This window comes from Macaca fascicularis, chromosome 7 (assembly GCF_037993035.2).
Source record: "Macaca fascicularis isolate 582-1 chromosome 7, T2T-MFA8v1.1".
Classification (NCBI taxonomy): Eukaryota; Metazoa; Chordata; class Mammalia; order Primates; family Cercopithecidae; genus Macaca; species Macaca fascicularis.
Genome location: NC_088381.1, coordinates 133,710,165 through 133,730,864, shown reverse-complemented (window position 1 = coordinate 133,730,864; position 20,700 = coordinate 133,710,165). Strand labels below are relative to the sequence as shown.

General features: G+C 38.4%; 1 long non-coding RNA gene and 1 pseudogene across 1 annotated transcript; one reads left to right on the top strand and one right to left on the bottom strand.

Annotated features, from left to right (window-relative positions):
• Window positions 1-6,174: 6,174 nt before the first annotated feature.
• LOC102130532 (nuclear receptor coactivator 4 pseudogene) lies at window positions 6,175-7,752 on the top strand (annotated as a pseudogene).
• An 8,121-nt stretch (window positions 7,753-15,873) lies between these two features.
• Window positions 15,874-18,791, bottom strand: LOC135971669 (uncharacterized). The gene is made up of 3 exons (XR_010587921.1): window positions 18,097-18,791; window positions 17,194-17,290; window positions 15,874-16,596 (listed from the first exon to the last, which is right to left on the bottom strand). It is a non-coding gene; the product is annotated as an uncharacterized lncRNA (long non-coding RNA).
• Between the last annotated feature and the right edge of the window lie 1,909 nt (window positions 18,792-20,700).

Below are 20,700 nucleotides of genomic sequence, written 5' to 3'. Positions count from 1 at the left end.
TACACTCCTCAGTTTCAATGGAGTTACATCCAAATAAACTCATCTCAAATTGAAAATATTGGCTGAGTGCTGTGGCTCATGCCTGTAATCCCAGCAGTTTGGGAGGCCAAGGTGGGCAGATTGTTTGAGCCCTAGAGCTCAAAACTAGCCTGAGCAATATGGACAAGCCCCATATCTACAAAAAATACAAAAATTAGCCAGGCATGGTGGCATGCGCCTGCAGTCCCAGCTACTCAGGAGGCTAAGGTGGGAGGATCCATTGAGCCCAGGAGGTCAAGGCTGCAGTGAGATGATTGCACCACTGCACTCAGCCTGGGCAACACAGCAAGACCCTGTCTCAAAAAAAAAAAAAAAAAAAAGAAAGAAAGAAAAAAGAAAGTATCATACATTGGAAGTGTTTTTGACTTACAGTACTTTCAATTTACAATGGGTTTATTAGGACATAACTCCACCATAAATCAAGGAGCACTTGTAGTTTAATATGTTTTGTTTAATAAAATAGTTATGTCTTCTCTGATTTATCTGTGTTGACTATAATAGAAGCATACATTTTATTCTACTTGGCTTTGCTTTGTCCTATAGTTATCAGGTTACTGATCAAACACACAAACATTATTTGTACATAATGTAAATTGGTGTCCAACAAAATTGAATCATGATTTCCAAAACTTTATTTCAAGAATAATTATGTTTCGTAGCCTGCCAACTTAAAGATAATTTCCAAGATCCTTAGGTAGCTGAAAAACCTTGAACTGGTATTAAATTGAGTTATTTATTAGATATGTAGAGAATATCCACATAATTTCTAAGCAAGATAGACTACTGTACCATATAATAAATTAATTATAAGCTCTAGAGGGGCTATATCTATGAGTAATATTAATGAACATGTTCACTTTTGCCACTTTAAGAACATGTAAAAGAGATGTGCATGGCTGTAGAAAATTGTTTCAAGCTTTTCTAGTTAGCTGTAATGCTCGTGTATTGCAGGAAGTTCTCAATTATCCATCCCACACTCACTTTTCTCTGTAAGTGAGAAGTTAGTTACTTTGTTTAAAAGTTATGATTAATGAGTTGTTGCCACTAAGAAGCAATAGTGACAGGGAGATCCAACTGCATATGTGTTTTGATATTTCATGGAAAAAGAGCAGCTGTCCTCAAATTTTTTGGTCTCCAAACCATTTTACACCCTTGGGACTTGTTACAGATCTCAAAGGTTATCTATGTATGTAGATTATAACTATCGATATCATATTAGAAATTAGGCGGATCACGAGGTCAGGAGATCGAGACCATCCTGGCTAACACGGTGAAACCCCGTCTGTACTAAAAAAATACAAAAAACTAGCTGGGCGAGGTGGCGGGTGCCTGTAGTCCCAGCTACTCGGGAGGCTGAGGCTAGAGAATGGCGTAAACCCGGGAGGCGGAGCTTGCAGTGAGCTGAGATCTGGCCACTGCACTCTAGCCTGGGGGACAGAGCTAGACTCTGTCTCAAAAAAAAAAAAAGAAATTAGAGCTGAGAATTTTTTAAATATTGGTTTATTGTCTAATTTGAGAATAGCAGTGATGAATAAATTGCATGTTTATATAAGTAACGTGATAGAATTATTTTAAAAATTTGTTTTGAACTTTTGGACCTGAGATTGGTCCTTATGTCGTGTGTCAGTTTGTCCCAGAATACGAAAGAGCATAAGGAAAGACCACAATTGGAATGTGGATTCAGCTTGGCCTTTGTGGATGATAGCTCAGTCTGAAAAGAAGTGATGAAATGTGTTAAAATCTTAGGAAAGTTCATTCTATTTTGATGGGTTTGCTTCCCTGGTTTACTGATGAATGCCTTTGTTTGCAATATGAATGGTAATTCTTCACTTTCTGTGAAGAATACTATGCTTACTTTACAAAATTAAAGTGAAGAATTCTTTCTGCCTAGAGAGAAAACATTCTGTGTCTTACCAGAATAATTTTCTGTCTTTTACGATGACTTTATAATGTCTTTGGTTATTTAAAGAGAAGAAAATCCTCATTTATGAAAGAGGTAAGAGTTTTTTCTAACTCCATTGCTGTTAGTATACATTTTTAAATGTTTTATTGTCACTTTAATTAAATAGGTAACCGAATATTGCTTCTTAGGTATCCATAGCCTCTCTTAAGCAAGTGTCTACACTTTTCTGACAACTTTTAAAAACTTTGCCTTCCCCAAATACGATCCTAAATGTAGAAAAAAACCATAAAACTTTCAAGATTTTTTTACACCTGAAACCATCTTTGAGATTTCCCAGAAAGCTCCTGGGAAAAAAAAATGACAAAGTTTTCTCTTTTACTTTATAAAAAGAGAAATATTAGAAATAAGTGGGTTTGTCTGATGTGAGTTTCATGGGAAGAGATATCAGAAGAGACATTCAGCCTGCCCCAGGTGAAATCTGTATAAGTTAAATGAATACTTCAGAAATTGTATGATTTATGAGAAGTCCCTGAGGATTTGTCAATGTTCTTACTTTTTTAGCCTATGTTTTCACCTCAGGGAAAACACTGATCAAAACTCTTAAGAAATGGTTTCTTTCAAGTTTTTCTGTATTTATTAGTATCCTGGCAATGTTTTGCCTGCTATTCGACAATAGCAGTATAGCGTATAGTATTATTAGTTGTAAACTCAGTTATTATTTGAAATGCTAACTTAGCCAAAACCTTACTTCTTTAATTTGAATCTAGAGGATTCTAGATCATTAATTCTCAGCTGGAGATATACATCAGTCTTACCCATGGAGTATGTTTAAAAATATAAAATAGAAGAATGTAAGCAAGAGGACCAACTAGACCAATGAGTCAATGAAGAAATTAAGAAGGAAATTTTAAAATTTCGTGAATCATGAAAATAGAAACACAACATGCCAAAGCCTATGGAATATAGCAAAAGCAGTATTAAGAGGGAAGTTTATAGCAATAAATGCCATAGGTTCAAATAAACAAGCTAATCTACATCTCAAGGAAGCAGAAAAGCAAAAACAAAGCAAACCCAAAGTTAGTAGAAGAAAAGAAATAATAAAAATCAGAGGAGAAGTGAACAAAATTGAGACAAAAAAATTCACAAGATCAATAAAATGAAAAGTTAATTTCTTGAAAAATAAATAAAATCAACAATCCATTAGCTAGACTATCCAAGAAAAAAAGAGAAAAGACCCAAATAAATAAAATCAGGAATGAAAGAGAAGACCTCACAACTGATACCACAGAAATAACAAAGGATAACTTGAGACTATATGAACAACTATATGTCAACGAATTGGAAAACCTAGCAGAAATGGATAAATTCTGGGTCACAAGCAATCTACCAAGATTGAACCAAGAAGAAATAGAAAACTTGAACAGATCAATTAAAAGTAATGAGATTGAATCAGTAATAAAAAGTCTCCCATGAAAGCAAGCCCAGGACCTGATGGCCTCACTGCTGAATTCTACTAAACATTTAAAGAACTAATACTAATTCTTCTCAAACTCTTGCAGAAAATTGAAGAGGAGAGAATTATTTCAAACTCAATGTATGAGGTCAGCATTATCATGATACCAAAACCAGACAAATATACAATAGGAAAAGAAAACTATAGGCCAATATCCCTGATGAACATAGATGCAGAAATTCTCAAAAAAAAAAAAAAAAAAAAAGAACTACCAGCACATTAAAAGATCATCCACCCTGATCAAGTGGGATTTAACCCAGGGTGCATGGATGATTCAACATACACAAATCAATAAATGTGATACATCACATGAATAGAATGAAGGACAAAAACTGATCATCTCAATTAGATGTAAAAAACACATTTGATAACCTTCAACATACCTTCATGATTTAAAAAAAAACTCTCAACAAACTAGTTATAGAAGGATCATACCTCAACACAATAAAGGTCATATATGACAAGCCCATAGCTGTACAGAATGGGGAAAAGCTGAAAGCTTTTCCTCTAAGACCTAGAACAAGACACGGATGCCCACTTCATCCTAGTAATGAAAGTCCTTATGCAATTAGGCAAGAGAAAAAAATATTCATCATAGTAGTGAAAGTCCAGGGCAACTAGGCAAGAGAAAAAAATAACAGGCACTTTAATTGAAAAGAAAGAAGTAAAATGATCCTGTTTGCAAACAACATAATTTTACATATAGAAAACCCTGAAAGTTTCACCAAGAAAGCCTCTTAGAACTAATAAACAAATTCAGGAAAGTTTCAGGATACAAAATCAACATATGAAATCAGTCACATTTCTATACACCAACAGCAAACCAGCTGAGAAAGAAATTAAGAATGCAATCACATTTAAAATAGCTATTAAAAAATTAAAATATCCAGAAATAAATTTAACCAAGGAGGTGAACTATTTCTATAAGGAAAAGTATAAAACATCAATGGAAGATATTAAAGAGAATACAAACAAATTGAAAAACGTACCATGTTCATGGACTGGAAGGATTAATGTTGTGAAAATGACTATGCTACCAAAAGTGTTCTACAGATTCAATGCAATCTCCTTCAAAATTCCAATGGCATTGTTTACAGAAATATAAAAGGCAATTTTAAAATGTATATGGAACCACAAAAGACCCCAAATAGCCAAGGCAATCCTGAGCAAAAAGAACAAAACTGGAGGCAACATGCTACTTGACTTCAAAATACACTACAAAGCTATAATAACCAAAAGGGCATGGTGTGGCATAAAAAGATACATATGGAACAAAATAGAGATCCCAGAAATAAATCCATGTATTCACAACCAATTGATTTTCAACAAAGGTGCTGAGAACATTCAGTGGGAAAAAGATAGCCTATTCAGTAAATGGTGCTGAGAAAACTGAGTATCTATATGCAGAAAAATGAAACTAAACTCCTATCTCTCAATAAATCCATCTACAATAAATCAACTCAAAATTGATTGAAGATTACATGTAAGATGCAAAACTATGAAACTACTAGAAGAAAACATGGTGGAAATGTTTTGAGACATTGATGTGTACAAAAATTTTATGGAAAATACATCAAAAGCACAAGCAACAAAAGTAAAAATAGACAAATGGAATTATATCAAACTAAAAAGATTCTGCATAGCAAAGAAAACAACAGAGTGAAAAGAGAACTTGCAGAATGGGAGAAAATATTTGCAAACTATTCACCTGACAAGGGATTAATATTCAGAATATACAAGGAACTCAGACAACTTAGCAAACAAATCAGATTTAAAAATAGACAGATTTTAAAATGTACTGAATAGACATCTCTCAAGAGAAGACATACAAACAGCCAGTAGGTGTATGAAGAAATGTTCAACATCACTAATCATCAGAGAAATGCAAATTAAAACCACAATAAGATATCATCTTGTCCCAGTTAGAATGACTGTTATCAAAGACAAAAAATAACAAATGCTGGAGACGATATGAAGAAAGGGGAACTCATACATACACACTGTTGCTAGGAATGTAAACTAGTATAGCCATTATGGAAAACAGTATGGATATTGCTCAAAAAACTAAAAATAAAACTACCATATGAGCCAGTAATTCCACTGCTGGGTATATGTTCACAAGAAAGGAAATCAATATATCAAAGAGATATCTGCACTACTGTGTTTATTGCAGCACTATTCACACTAACCAAAGTTTGGAAGCAAGGTAAGTGTCCATCAACAGATGAATGGATAAAGAAAATGTGGTACATATACACAATGGGATATTAGTCAGCCATAAGAAATAATAAAATTCTGTCATTTGAAGCAACACGGATGGAACTGGAAGACATTATGTTAAGCAAAATAGCCCAGGCACAGAAAGACAAATATTCCATGTTCTCACTCATATATGAGAGTGAAAAATGTGGATTTCATAGCAGTAGACAGTGGAATGATGGTTGCCAGAGGCCAAGAAGAGTGGGAAGAGGAGATAAAAAGAGGTTGGCTAATGGGTACAAAAGTACAGTTAGATAATAGGAATAAGTTCTAGCATTTGATAGCACAGTAGGGTGACTATAATTAAGAATAATTGATTAGAGTGTACCCAAAACAAAGATCTAGCCAATCAAGTCTCTGTGTGCCTGGAGAGACTGGGCAGTTTGACCCTTAAGCCTGAATATTCAACCATCCTACTCTTTGAAGCAGACACAACTGCTCTGCATCAGACTGTCACCACATTTGGGTCTCTCAAAACCATTCAAATTCCTGAGCACTTGATGGCTCATGCTAGTTCATCAAATATTGAGCCTTTCCTGGAGAAAAGAGGCTGTATCCCAATGCAAGAGCAGAATCCAGCCTCACAGCTGTCCCTCTCAGCAAATAGCTCCTTGGAAGCAAATCTGCCAGTGGTTGTCTGGACTGGCTCACCCAAAAGCAGACCTTGGAGAATAGTCAGACTTCTATCAGAGCCTGCAGTTTCTTCAGTAATGTCTGGGAAAACCTAAAGGGCTTAGAAAACTGGCTCCTCAAGAGTCAGCAACAGGAATTTCCTGAAAAACCAAGTTATCAAAAGTGTAATAGCCATTCCACTACCAGTTCTTTCTCCACTGAAACTGAAGATCAAGAGCTTCCTGATCAAGATGGGACAGACCTATCAGATTGGTTGGTGACTCCCTAGGAACCCCAGAAGCTGGAGAAGCTTGAGAATGGCAGTCGTGAAACCAATGAGAAGTTTAAGCACTTGTGCCAGTCCTACAATGTGAATGATTGACTTGTCAAGACCAACTCCCATACCAACTGTCAGGGCAACAAGCCCAAGGGGGTGGAGATTGAAAACCTGGGCAATCTAAAGTGCCTGAATGACCACTTGGAGGCCAAGAAACCATTGTCCACCTCAGCATGGTTACTGAAGATTGGCTTGTCCAGAAGCATCAGGATCCATGTAAGGTAGAGGAGATGTGCAAAGCCAATGAGCCCTGCACAAGCTTTGCAGAGTGTGTGTGTGATGAGAATTGTGAGAAGGAAGCTCTGTGCAAGTGGCTTCTGAAGAAAGAAGGAAAAGATAAAACTGTGATGCCTGAGGAACCAAAACCTGAGCCTGAGAAGCATAAAGATTCCCTGAATATGTGGCTCTGTCCTTCTAGAAAACAAGTAACAGAACAAAGGCACTAAAGGTAATGGTTCCTTGTAGAATTTCTGATTCCTTCCAAGTCATAAAGAACAGCTCTTTGTCAGAGTGGCTTATCTGGCCGCCATACAAAGAAGGAAGTCCCAAGGAAGACAGAGCTGGCAAACTGAAGCTTAAAAGCCCCATGACCACTTCCTGGTGTCCGTTTAACACAGCTGACTGGGTCCTGCCAGGAAAGAAGATGGGCAACCTCAGCCAGTTATTCTCTGCTGAAGACAAGTGGCTGCTTGGAAAGAAGGCCCAGGAAGTATTACTTAATTCACCTCTATAGGAGGAACATAACTTCCCCCTAGACCATTTCAGCCTCCCTGCAGTTTGTGACCTTTTTGCCTGTATGCAGCTTAAAGTTGATAAAGAAAAGTGGTTACATCAGATTCCTCTGCAGATGTGAAGGAATGGACAGCAAGAGTTGAGCAGCTTTCTGCGGATCATTGCACATCATGAGCTGAATGACTACAGGTTGCCAAATCATTGTTTCTGGGTCTGACCAGTGAGCTTAGTTCTTCTCCTGCCTAATTTTGTACTAGTGTAGTGAAGTGAGTCATGAGATTGAGTTACTGTTTAAAAGAAAAACGCCGTTTAGCAATGCTGAGGTGATTCAGTTCCTTCCTTCTTACAGAAGTATTAATCCATCCTACACTAGAAATGCAGCATCTTGGTGGACTGGTCTTTTTCACAAGCCTCCAAGTCTCCTTAGATTGGGTTGTTACTAAAAGTATATTAAAGCACTCTAGTCTTAAAAATGAAATATTTCTGTAATCAAAGTGTATTGATGTATTCTAAAGGTAGTAAACTTCCCTAACTTTTAATTGCCCTATAGATGCTTCTCTTGCTGTGGGTTTTCTTCTGTTAGTGGTCTAAACTAATGATTTTTCTGTTCTGTTGACATATTGTATATTTTACACAAAAAATTAACCTGGCCAATGGCAATTACCAAAAATATATATTAACGATCTTGGCAATTTTTGACATCAACTACCAAACATTTTGGCCTACATGCTAGTTCTACATTATTTTTCATCTTCACTTGAAAGAAACTCAGCTATTGTCTTTATTTCTTTATGTAAATGTTATTAAAGTATCCAGTGAGCTCTTTTAGAAGGGCTCTGTATTATTTCAAGACTATTTTCAGGGTAGTTCTGGCCTTTCAAAATATTCTACAAACCTACAGAGTTTAAAAGAACCTCAGTACCAACTAAGCAAATAGGTAAGACGTTGGAAATGTGGTCGAGTACTTGAACCATTCAGTATCGTAGGGATTTGGGGTGCATCCTGTGTAAATGGAAGCCGAGCTTGACACATCTGGTGCTTTTAACTAGGAATAAAGTTGTCCTCTCACTGCAAGTACGGTATACCTGTACCTCCAAAAGTACAACACAGTGACATTGTTGTGAACAGACCCTTTTCAACACTTGTGCCTTGGGGTGTTCATTGAAGCTTTATGAAAACTACTGATGTTTTTTCAATATCCTTAAAGTTATGTCCATGCTTTAAAATGTCTCTGTAAGAGAGAAGAGGGGTTTATAATGTTTTTAAATTCTCTAAGATATTTTTGCTGCTTTCCAGACTTTGAAACTATTAAACTTCTTAACTGTCTACGTTATTAGAAATACTTCTGGGGAAACTTCATGGTCCCACAATGTCATTGCCATACAGCTTCACTAGAGTTCTTTGAACCACAGCTGAAAAGAGCTTTGTATTATTTTTTAATCCCCTCCCCAGATATAATTTAGAACTATTATAATAAACGTGGTGGGTAAAAACAACTTAAGGAGCCTTTCTAGTTACCTTAAGTTGCAGCTAACTCTGTAGTTTCTTTTTTGAGGCCTAACAAACATACTGTATTTTGCATTATCAAAATGTAATTTACATTACTCACTATGTTAATGAGTACATAAAACATTCTTTTGCATTGATGCATTTTGTATCTGCCTTCATTAAAAGCAAAACAGCCCTTAAAAAAAGAAAAAAAGAAGAAATTAACCACAGCCATATGTCTTTGTTACCTACAAATGGTTTTTGTTTTACTCTAATACATCCCTGAGGTGATGCTATAAAGTGAAGGCCAGAGTTTATGTCTTAAATAAAGCTTCCCGGAAAAGGACTATACTAGGTACTTCAAACTATTGACATTTCAAAGAACAGACTCTTGGGTACAGTCTTTTGACGTAACATAACTTACACAACTTTCAGACTGCACCTGTGGGCTAAGGCATGATTTCTAGAACTCTTTTTAGTTGAGAAGCAGACAGCTTCACGAGATTGCTAACCCAAGATCCAGAGGAACAAGAATTAATTATAGGACTGAATATACTGATAAGGGAAATTTTATTGGGATTATCTGGAATATTGTTGTTTTTGTTTTAATGTTCTGTTTTCTGAGTCTATAAGAAAGCCATTTCCCTCTCTTCTCACACTTCTTTAACCCATGACAATTAAGTAAACTCTGCTTTTGTAAACTGAAATGAAACAGATTTTAGACAATTCCTGCTTACAGAGCACAGAGAAGTCACACAGACCTGTGCCCACCAGTGTCCTACCCCAAGCCAAAACCACCACCAGTTTGACTGCTCACACATTTGCCAGCAGGGTCCTGAACAGCTGCATTGCCTCTGCCACTGTGGTGAACGCCTGCAGGGAGGCAGGCACCCCAGCACCTGTGAGCACCCTGCCACAGCTGCCACTACTGATGCTGCTGGCATGTGTGAATGAGGAAGGATCCTGTTGTCACTACACTAAGAAATGCTTTGGTTGACACTACCCATTGGAGTGCAGTGACCAGCAGTGTTGGAGTACCTTGCTCCCCACCCCCAACCAGCAAAGTAGATTCCTAATCTCAAGGAGCCAGAGAACAAATTTGGGGCCCAATACAAGTCCCCCAGAGTTAGAGTATGCAATCTCAAAGTTAGGATCTGAGTGTTGGCCACCTAAAATCTTCCAGAAACAAAGCCAGTTGGCTGAATCCACCTTACACCGAAATCAAACCCTCAAAGTCATCAAATAGGATAAAGGAAAGAACAAAAATTCAAAGGTCAGCAACCTCAAAGGTGGAAGGAACATAAGCCCACAAAGATGAGAAAGAATCAACACAAGAACCCTGACAACTAAAAAAGCCAGAGTGTCTTCTTTCCTCTAAACAACTATATCACCTCTCTAGTAAGGGTTTTGAACCAGGCTGAGATGATTGAAATAACAGAAATAGAATTCAGAATATGGACAGGAATGAAGATCATTGAGCTACAGGAGTACATTGAAACCTAATCCAAGGAAGCTAAGAATCATGATAAAACAATGCAGTAGCTGACAGATAAATAGCCAGTATAGAAGAGAATGTAACTTGCTTGACAGAGCTGAAAAACACACTACAATAATTTTATAATGCAATCACAAGTGTTAATAGCAGAATAGATCAAGTAGAGAAAAGAATCTCAGTGCTTGAAGCCTGGCTTTCTGATAATAGACAATCAGACAAAAATAGAGAAAAAAGAATGAAAGGGAACAAACAAAACCTCCAATAAACATGAAATTATGTAAAGAGATCAAATCTATGACTCATTTGTGTCCCTTAAAGAAATAGGGAGAGTGTAAGCAGCTTGAAAAACGTATTTCAGGATATCATTCATGAGAACCTCCCCAACCTAGCTAGAGAGGCCAATGTTCAAATTCAGGTAATGCAGAAAGCCCCCCAAGATACTTCACAAAAAGATCATCCCCAAGATACATAATCATCAGATTCTCCAAGGCTGAAATGAAAGAAAAATTGTTAAAGGCAGCTAGAGAGAAAGGTCAGGTCACCTACAAAAGGAAGCCTATCAGACTAATGGTGGACCTTTCAATAGAAACCTCCAAACCAGAAGAAATTGGAGGCCAATATTCAGCATTCCTAAAGAAATAATTCCAACCAAGAATTTCACATCCAGTCAAATAAAGCTTCATAAGCAAGGAGAAATAAGATTTGTTAACAACTTCAGTAAAGTTTTTAAACAACTTTAGTAAAGTCTCAGGATACCAAATTAATGTATAAAAATCACTATCTTTCCTGTACAAGCAAATGCTGAGGGACAAGCAAATGTTGAGGGAATTTATTACCACCAGACCTACCTTACAAGAGCTCCTGAAGGAAGCACTGAATATGGAAAGACTGTTACAAGCCACTACAAAAACACACTGAAGTACACAGACTAGTGATACTATAAAGTAACCACATAAACAAGTCTGCAGAGTAGCCAGCTAACATCATGATGACAGGATCAAATCCACACATATCCTTGTGTGGATATTCAATAATAACCTTGAATTTAAATGGGCTAAATGCCTCAATGAAAAGACATAAATGGCAAGCTGGATAAAGAACCAAGACCCATTGGTATGCTGTCTTCAAGAGACCCACCTCACATGCAATGACAACACAGGCTAAAAATAAAGGGATGGAAACAAATCTACCAAGCAAATGGAAAACAGAAAAAGACAGGGGTTGCAGTCCTAGTTTCAGACAAAACAGACTTTAAACCAACAAAGATAAAAAAAGACAAAGAAGGGCGTTACATAATGGTAAAGGGTTCAATTCAACAAGAATACCTAACTATCCTCAATATATATGCACCTAACACAGGAGTAGCCAGATTCATAAAGCAGGCTCTTAGAGGCCTTCAAAGAGACTTAGACTTCCACACAATAATAGTGGGAGACTTTAACATACCACCACCAATATTTGACATATTATTGAGACAGAAAATTAACATAGATATTCAGGACCTGAGCTCAGCACTGGATGAAATGGACCTGACAGACATCAACAGAACTCCCCAAAACAACAGAATATATATTCTTCACATCACCACATGGCACATACTCTAAAATAGATTACATTATTGGAAGTAAAACACTCCTCAGCAAATGCAAAAGAACTGAAATCACAACAAACAACCTCCCAGACCACAATACAATCAAATTAGAAATCAAGACTAAGAAATTCACTCAAAACCATACAATTACATGGAAATTGAATAACTGCCCCTGAATGACATTTAGGTAAATAACGAAATTAAAGCAGAAATCAAGAAGTTCTTTGAAACTAATGAGAACAAAGATGCAACATACCAGAATCTCTGGGACACAACTAAGGCAGTGTTAAGAGGGAAATTTATAGCACTAAAAGCCCACCTCAAAGAGTTAGGAAGATCTCTATTTAACAACCTAACATCATAACTAAAAGAACTAGAGAACAAAGAGCAAACCAATCTGAAAGCTAGCAGAAGACAAGCAATAACCAAAATCAAATCTAAACTGAAGAAGACTGAGATGCAGAAAATCATTCAAAGATCAACAAATCCAGGAGCTGTTTTTTTTTGAAAAAAATAATAGAATAGATAGACCACTGGCACACTAATAAAGGAGAAAAGAGAGAAGATCCAAATAAATACAATCAGAAATGAGAAAGGGGATATTACCACTGAGTCCACAGAAATACAATAATCATCAGAGAATATTATGAACACTTCTATGCACATAAACTAGAAAATCTAGAAGAAATAAATACATTCCTGGACACATACATCCTCCCAAGACTGAGCCATAAAGATATTAAATCCCTGAACAGACCAATAATGAGCTCTGAAATTAAGTCAGTAATGGCCCACCAACCAAAAAAAGCCCAGGACCAGATGAATTCACAACTGAATTCTACCAGATTCTACAAAGAATTCTACAAAGAAGAGCTGGTACCATTCCTACTAAAACTATTTCAAACAATTGTGGAGGAGGGACTCCTCCCTAACTTATTCTATGAGTCCAGCCTCACCCTGATTCCAAAACCTAGCAGAGACACAACAAAAAAAGAAAACTTCAGGCCAGTATCTTTGATGAACATTGATGCAAAAATCCTCAGCAAAATACTGGCAAACCAAATCTAGCAGCTCATCAAAAAGCTTATCCACCACAATCAAGTAAGCTTTATTCCTGGGATGCAAGGTTGGTTCAACATACACAAATTAATAAACGTGATTCACCACATAAACGGAACCAAAACCAAAAACCACGTGATTATCTCAATAGATGCAGAAAAGGCTTTCAATAAAATTCAACACCCCTTCATGTTAAAAACTCTCAATAAATAGGTATTGAAGAAACATGTGTTGTGCACATGTACCCTAGAACTTAAAGTACAATTAAAAATAGTTTTTTTGAGCGGGGGCCGGGCACAGTGGCTCATGCCTGTAATCACAGCACTTTGGAAGACCGAGGTGAGTGGATCATGAGGTCAGGAGTTCAAGACCAGCCTGGCCAAGATGGTGAAACCTCCTCTCTACTAAAAATACAAAAATTAGCTGGGCATTGTGGCAGATGCCTGGAATCCCAGCTACTCAGGAGGCTGAGGCAGAGAACTGCTTGAACCCAGGAGACGGAGGTTGCAGTGAGCCGGGACTGCACCACTGTAATCCAGCCTGGGTGACAGAATAAAACTGTCTCAAAAAAAAAAAATTTTTTTTTCAAGAAACAGATTTGAAATATCTGATTCTCATTCAGTTCCCAGAATTCAGAAACTCTTAAAGAACCTCCTTACTTTTCATGGCAATATAGCTATTTGCATAATTTTGGTAGGAATTGGTCCTGCTTTTCACCAGAATGTAATTAAACAAATTGAGAGTGAAATCAAGGCCTTGTCTGAAGTGTCATATCTGAGAATGGTGCTCATTTAATCAGATATGCCCACCAGTTTGCTTTAAGAAACAGAAATTGGTTATACTTAGAGAATCAGTGCCTACAAAGCCCTCCCAGGAAAGCTGGCCTGGTTCCTGGCTGACAGAGTCCTTCGCTTTCAGAGGGTTAGAAAGGTCATTTTCTAGTAAACCAGTAACTTTAGAATATTCAGGGACCATAAGAAAAACGGATTTCACCCAAATTCATAGGTTACTGCAGGTGAAATTTGGTATAGAGAGTTTCTTGGAATTGATTTCCTAGCCTCAAGATAGTATATAGTAAAGGCTTTTAAACCCATCTGAGATTTTTATGAAAACTCCCAGACATAAGTTAATTTTGTGGCATTAGTTGTTGCTCAGTACTATATAGCTCAAGATTTGCAAAGATTGGCAAACTTAAGAGAAACGATATGCTAATTAACATCCTTGCTGCATCTATGTAAACAATCAGGCTAAACCTAATTGAAATCAGCCTTATTTTGTGATCAAGAAGTCTTTCTTTGAGATTATGTAATCACAAGGAGGGGAAGGAGATTGTTAGAAAAAAATTGTGAAAGACTTTGAAATGTACTAAAAGCTACCAAAGAGATTACTGGATGTTTTTATTGGAAAACTATGCGTTGTCTAGAGTATACCACTTTGGCTTACCTAATGCTGTGTGGTTTAGACCTCTCATATCTTTGAGCTATTTTATGACTCTGTAAGTTATAAAAATAAAATGATAACAAAGCAAACAATTTTTGTCTATAAACATGCAAATTAGTTCTGTCTGGTGGAGAAACAATTGATTCCCACTCCACCCCAACAATTATGGAAAAAGCCAATTTTGCATTTATTTGTAAATTCATTTCATGACCTACATATAGCTCTGCTCTTTGAATTCTCCTTTGAACTACTTGTAACATCTTACTGATGTCCTCATGAATTAATAAGTTAAATAAAATATTTGACATATGTTTACTTTGTATATTTATTTGACAGTCATGGTTTTATCTTAAAACTTAAAAAAGTATCCATTAACAAGTTAAATTTGTTTTGTTTTTGTGGTGTAAACTCCATTATATTTATTATTTATATATAATTATAAAAACATTGCATTGTCAACAGTTAACTGGTTGACATAATGTTAGTTTAATAGACACTCAATTGAGCATTTATTAAATTTTGCTTCCTATCTTGGAATTAATAATTTAATTTTAGGTTTCTAACATTCTTGCAGGTACTTGAAAAGTTCTTAAGCTGTAAGCACTGTAACTGTGGGGTAAAAATCAATAAAATAACTGTGTAGTCACTCAATAAATACTTGTTGAATAAACGATTGAATTACGAATAATATCTATCATTTTGGCAGCATTTCCCAAGTGCCATACATTTATATATACACCAGAAATAAAAAATACAAGATGAAAAATAAACTAGATAGTAAGATTTGTTGGAAATTATTATTGTTATTATTATTATTGCAACAATGGCAATATGGCAATAATAATGGGCTAAAACAGGTTGAATATCTTACCTGCAATTGCACAGTTCTAAGTGCCAGAAGCAATATTTGAACCCAGTTTTCTGACCATAGAGTTCATAGTTCATACCTTTTCACTACCCAGGATATGGTCTTGAGTCTTGTGCCTCTTTGAGGAAATCCCATCATGGTGAGTCATATTTTCTTTTTTTTTTTTTTTTTTTTTGGTTCTTCTACTCTCAAGCCCCATTATCCTTGTTCTTGGCTAAGGAGACATCTCACTGGAAAGCACAGCACTCACAGGCCTTGGGTTTCCAGTTCTGCCAGCAGGACAACGTAGCCCTTTCAGAAGCTACGTATTCTTGAGCAAGTTACTTAATATCTCTATTAAAATAAGAATATTAATAACATCTTACCCTAAGGGTGTTGAGAAGGAAAATGACATAATGAAGTAACAAGCTTGGCACCGTTCCTGGCACAGAGTAAGTGCTCAGTAAGCAGTGGTCCAGGTCATAGTTGCTTCCAGATTCCTGCTCCTCTCTGGCTACTCTAAAGCCTCTGAACTTCAGCCAAGGGCGGCAGGGATTAGGTTAGGAAGGAAGAAATGGTAGTGAGAGGACACAATTTGCATAAGCCTTTACATTTTATGAAAACTCTTTTTATTCCACAATGGAACAAGTCTTTTGAAGCAAGGCAGTACAACCTAGAGACAATTTAAACAAATTCCAGTTGGAGAGTTACAAGGGAGATTGCAGAAGGAAACTGGAGTCAAGCCTTAATGGGTCCAAATCCCAGTGGCCCTGAGCCAAGCAGGCTCCTGATTGCACTGAGCTCAAATCCTTCTCCAGGCCACAGAAATAAAAGGGAAGTGAGGAGAGGCGACCACAGGGCATTTGGGGTCCCAACTTAGGCCAAGCCAAAAACTCGGGTCTGGGTCCCAGTCTTTATTCTTGAGGAAGTTATTTGTCAGCAAATGGAGGAAAACCTGGGAGGGGCTTGTGTTGTTGGAAAAATATGTTAGTTTCTAATGCACACAAAGTCCCGAAATAAAGCTGAGCAAAGCAGCCACTGTGTCTCCCATTGCTTTCGTAGATCCCCATGGCCTTCATCACTGAGTTCTGCACAAAGGGGGCTCTAGGTATGTGCCGATTTCCTAAGGAAGATATACCAGACTGAAGCAAGAAAAGCAGGGTAGGTAGGGGTCTTAACTCACTTCTGAATGAGTGTGATTGTGATCTTCACTGTCAAAGCACGGGTCTTGCTCCATTCAATAACCACCTCCAAAAACAGTTTGGGGCTGTACAGGAGGGGCTGTGGAGAGGCGGGAGAAGTCATCATTACAGGTACAGAATTGGACTCTAACTTTAATGACAACCTCCAGTGAGGTCTTCCAGACCCGCCAAATCTCACAACCTCAGTTGAGACTTGGCCTTGAAAATGCGTCCCTGGCAGCTACAGTGTGGCACAGAGAAGAAGCCTGGGCTTTGTTTGCCTTTAACAAAACACCGGGTTGAAACCAGCCACTTACCCGCAGAGTAACTTCATTTGCTTAACATCTCTAAGCCTCAGTTTCTTTGTTTCTAAATTAAGGTTAATAGCATAGATCCCATAAGGTTGTCATAAGGATTAAATGAGATAAGTGGGAATTAAAAACACTTGCCTTGCAAGGTGTTTTAAGATTAAATAAGATGATGTATGAAAATCCAAGCCTGGCATTAACAGGCCCTTAATTGTGGCTGGGTTGGTTTGGGGCGGGGGGCTATAAATCACCCCCTCTCCTTTTCATGATCTGCGCAAGTGAGATACAGAAAAAAAAAACGGAGTCTAAAAGATTAGCTTTGGAACCAGTAGAGACAGATAAGAGAAGAGGCATTGGCCTGCAGACAAGGGGGCTTCCTAACATTTTACCTTGGAATCAGCAGTGTCTCTCCAGTGCTGTTTCCTCCTAAGGAGTAGAGCTAACGTTTCTTCATGGAAGCATCAGGACCGGGGAGTTAGATTCTTCCTGGCAATAAGTATATAATACCTCTCCAACAGATGGCACATATTATTAAAAACATCCCGCTGTTATATACCGGTATGAACTTGCCTTCTTAATTCAAGTCCTAACCCTTCAACTTGTGGTCTTGAAATATTGACATCACTTATCCATGTGTTAACATCTTAACAAGGAATTCTTCACAGATCAGCTTTTCAGAGAAGCACAGGATCCGTGAGTGATCAATTTCTTTTCCCCACACTTAAGCCACATCCACAGATTTTCTATTTTCATCACAACACTATAAATATCACAGTAACATTTTAAGTATATCCTTAGGTTTTTCTCTCCTCATCTGCTGTCCCTAAGGAGCAGGTGGGGTGCAAAAGAAAAGATGGAAACCACGCTCAAGGAGCCCCAGCCTCCTCTGCTCTCTTCAATAAATGCTGATGTCCTGCCCATAAGCCTGGCACTGGATTGGAACTGACTCCTGGTCCTATCAATTTCAACTTTCTACTTAATACTATATTATGTCAAATCTTCTAGGCTTCTTTTAAAACTCTGGATGAGCATGGGAGCTCAGACACACACATACACACTTGTACATGCACATGCATGCTCACATCCACTCACATTCACCCCTCAGTCTCAGCAGGTGATGTCTAGATGACGTCTCATGTTTCATACAGACAATAGGAATCACCATCTGGAAAGTCCTTCAGAGTCACACATTCAGAGCTACAATCCACCCACATCCACGTGCATTCTCTCTTCCTTTCCCTCTCCTATAATAAAGAAGTTCAATCAAAGCAATCTGAGGCAAGTTCTCTTACCTATTTTTGGATGACATCATCCCCTCCTTCTCAGGAATCTTTACTTTTCAGTGATTCTTTTTCTCTTTTGTACATGCAAGATCTATATTTCCATTGAATTTTCATGAAGAATGTACTCCCATTAAAAAAAAAAAACCTCTCTCACCACATCCTCATCAGTCAACTAGCACCCAGCCTCTCTCCTCCCTGTCACAGCCAAGTGTCTCAAAAGTGTCGTCCAGCCACACTGACAACATCTGCTCACCTCTCACTCAGTCCTCAGACCACCCCAATCTGACTCTTTGCTCCATCAAAAAAAAAAAAAAAACCAAGGCTACCAATGATCTCCAAGTTGCTAAATCCAGCAGTTTCCAGTCCTTGCCTCAGTTATTCTCCCAGCAGCGTTTCAGAATTTGAAGACTCCCTTGGATACCTCAAGGCAACCAATGTCACAGCCTTGCCCCTGAATTGATCCTGACTTGGTTCTCCAAGCTCAAGAGGGTTTCCATCATCTAGCCAGCTACCAGAATTCATCTGGAGTCACCCACAACACCTCTTTCCCTCTTACCCTCTATATCCAATTTGCCAGCAAGTATACTGTTTTGCTTTTGAAATATTTAAGTTGATCTATTTCCCTCCATTTCACTGCTATCCCTCTCCAAGCTACCATTTTCTTTCACTTGGTCAACAACACTGACTTCTTAAGCAGTTTTCCTCACAGAGCCTTCTGTCCTGAATGAACAGAAGGTGAGTGGTATTTTTTTAATGCAAATTTGATTTCCTCTCTCTCTCTCTACCCCCTCCCATCCCACCCTTCTTAAAACTCTTCAGTGGTTTTTTTATTGCTCTTAGAATCTAGATCCAAATCCTTAACATGGCTCATAAGATCCAACAAGGCCTGGCCCCTGCAGGGCCTCCATTTGTCTCACAGTTTGTGTGGAGCTCCGCTTGAAGTTGTGCAGTGCACAGCTTGCACAGCTGTATACCTAGGATCTGGGCCCTGACCTATCTCTCGAGTCTCATTTCTACCGCTCTGGCCCTTCTACTCTGTACTCAGCCACATTCTCATTTCTCAAATGTGTCCTGCTCTCTCCTGGCAACAGTGTTCTTCATTACCTAGTACACTCTCTTCCTCTCTCCCAAATTCTTCTCTCGGATAATTTTCAACAAAAGTCACTTCCTCAGGGTAGCTGTTAGTATTGATCACAGTCCCAGCAAGAAACAGACAGCATACTCCAAGAGGGCGAGTGAAGGGAGTTTAATGAAGGGGCATGTAACAGCGTCTGGACAAGGTCAATGGAGACCAGCAAGGGCTGGAGAAGTACCCTCAGCTGGACCCTGTTGCCACCCCTGGGTCTGAAGGAGCAAGAGGAGGACATTGAGGCTGTAGGAGAGGGGTCTTCTGACAGCAGCTGTGACCCCCAGAAGAGGAACACAACACTGCTAAACTGTAGCCCAACGGGGAGGAGGCTGGGCTAGAAACACTTCCACCCCTCCCCTTCCACTCTCTGATCTCCCGCTGGTGTCTCCCATTGGCTAAACCCACGCAAAAGTCAGAGGGCAAGGGAACCCACTGTGGCTCTCTAGGGGTCAGAGTAACTAGAAGAGGTTGCTGTGACCTGGAGAGCAAGTGGAGCATATTGTGCCTACCTTCTCTCTTCCCCCTCATTCAGCTCTCTTTGATATATGCTGCTTTAACACAGTACTGTCTTCCTTCATAGTTATTCTCCCCATTTGTAATTATGTTTCCTATGTTTCCTATTAACATCAAATTATTATCAAGTAATTCTTAATTATTTGATACAGATAGTTCTTCATATCAGATGATGGGCACGATGCGTTCATAAGCTCATGAGGGTAGGCACCACTTGGATTCCCAGTGCCTGGCACAGTGTCTAGTGTGGAGCTCTGCAAACATCTGTTGAATGAATAAACATCCTCATCAACTGCTGATTTTAGAATGTTTATATACTTTGGCCCACGTTTGTGAAGACTAAGGAAAGCCTGGTGTTAATGGGAAGGGCAAGGCCCTGGGCGAGGCAGACAGCACAAATGAGGATCCTCATCGTAGTGTCAGAGAGGTCCAGAACCTTCACTCCACATTCAGTCAAAAGTCTTAATGAAGCCTCTGGACCAAAGCTCCGGCTTTTCTCCTGCCCCATAGACAGAAACAGTGAGAGGTTCCAACTGGACAAGGGGCCAGATGGGGCAATAAATGGAAATACAAAACAAATGAAATACATCAGAACTTAGAGTTAAGCAATCCATGTCCTCCCCTGCTCTGATGCTTACTTTGCTCTGACACTTACTTTGCTGTGTAACTTTGAGTAATCATACAACTCCCTGGCTCTCAGTTTCCTCGACTGTCAAACAGGAATAATGTCTAAACTTTCCATTATGGTTGCTGGGAGTACCATATGAGGACGTGTGTTCTGTGAAATGTAGTTTATAAATTCTTAAGCACTGAACAATTCATCCCGCAGTTTCAGAGGCACATAAGATGATTCTAATAAAGCTCATTTTCTAATTTTTGTTTGGGGAGGGCACTCATTCTGGAAGCAAAATATTCACCACAGATACTCCCGAGCCTCATGGAACCTCCATTCACCAGGGCGGTTCCTCAGA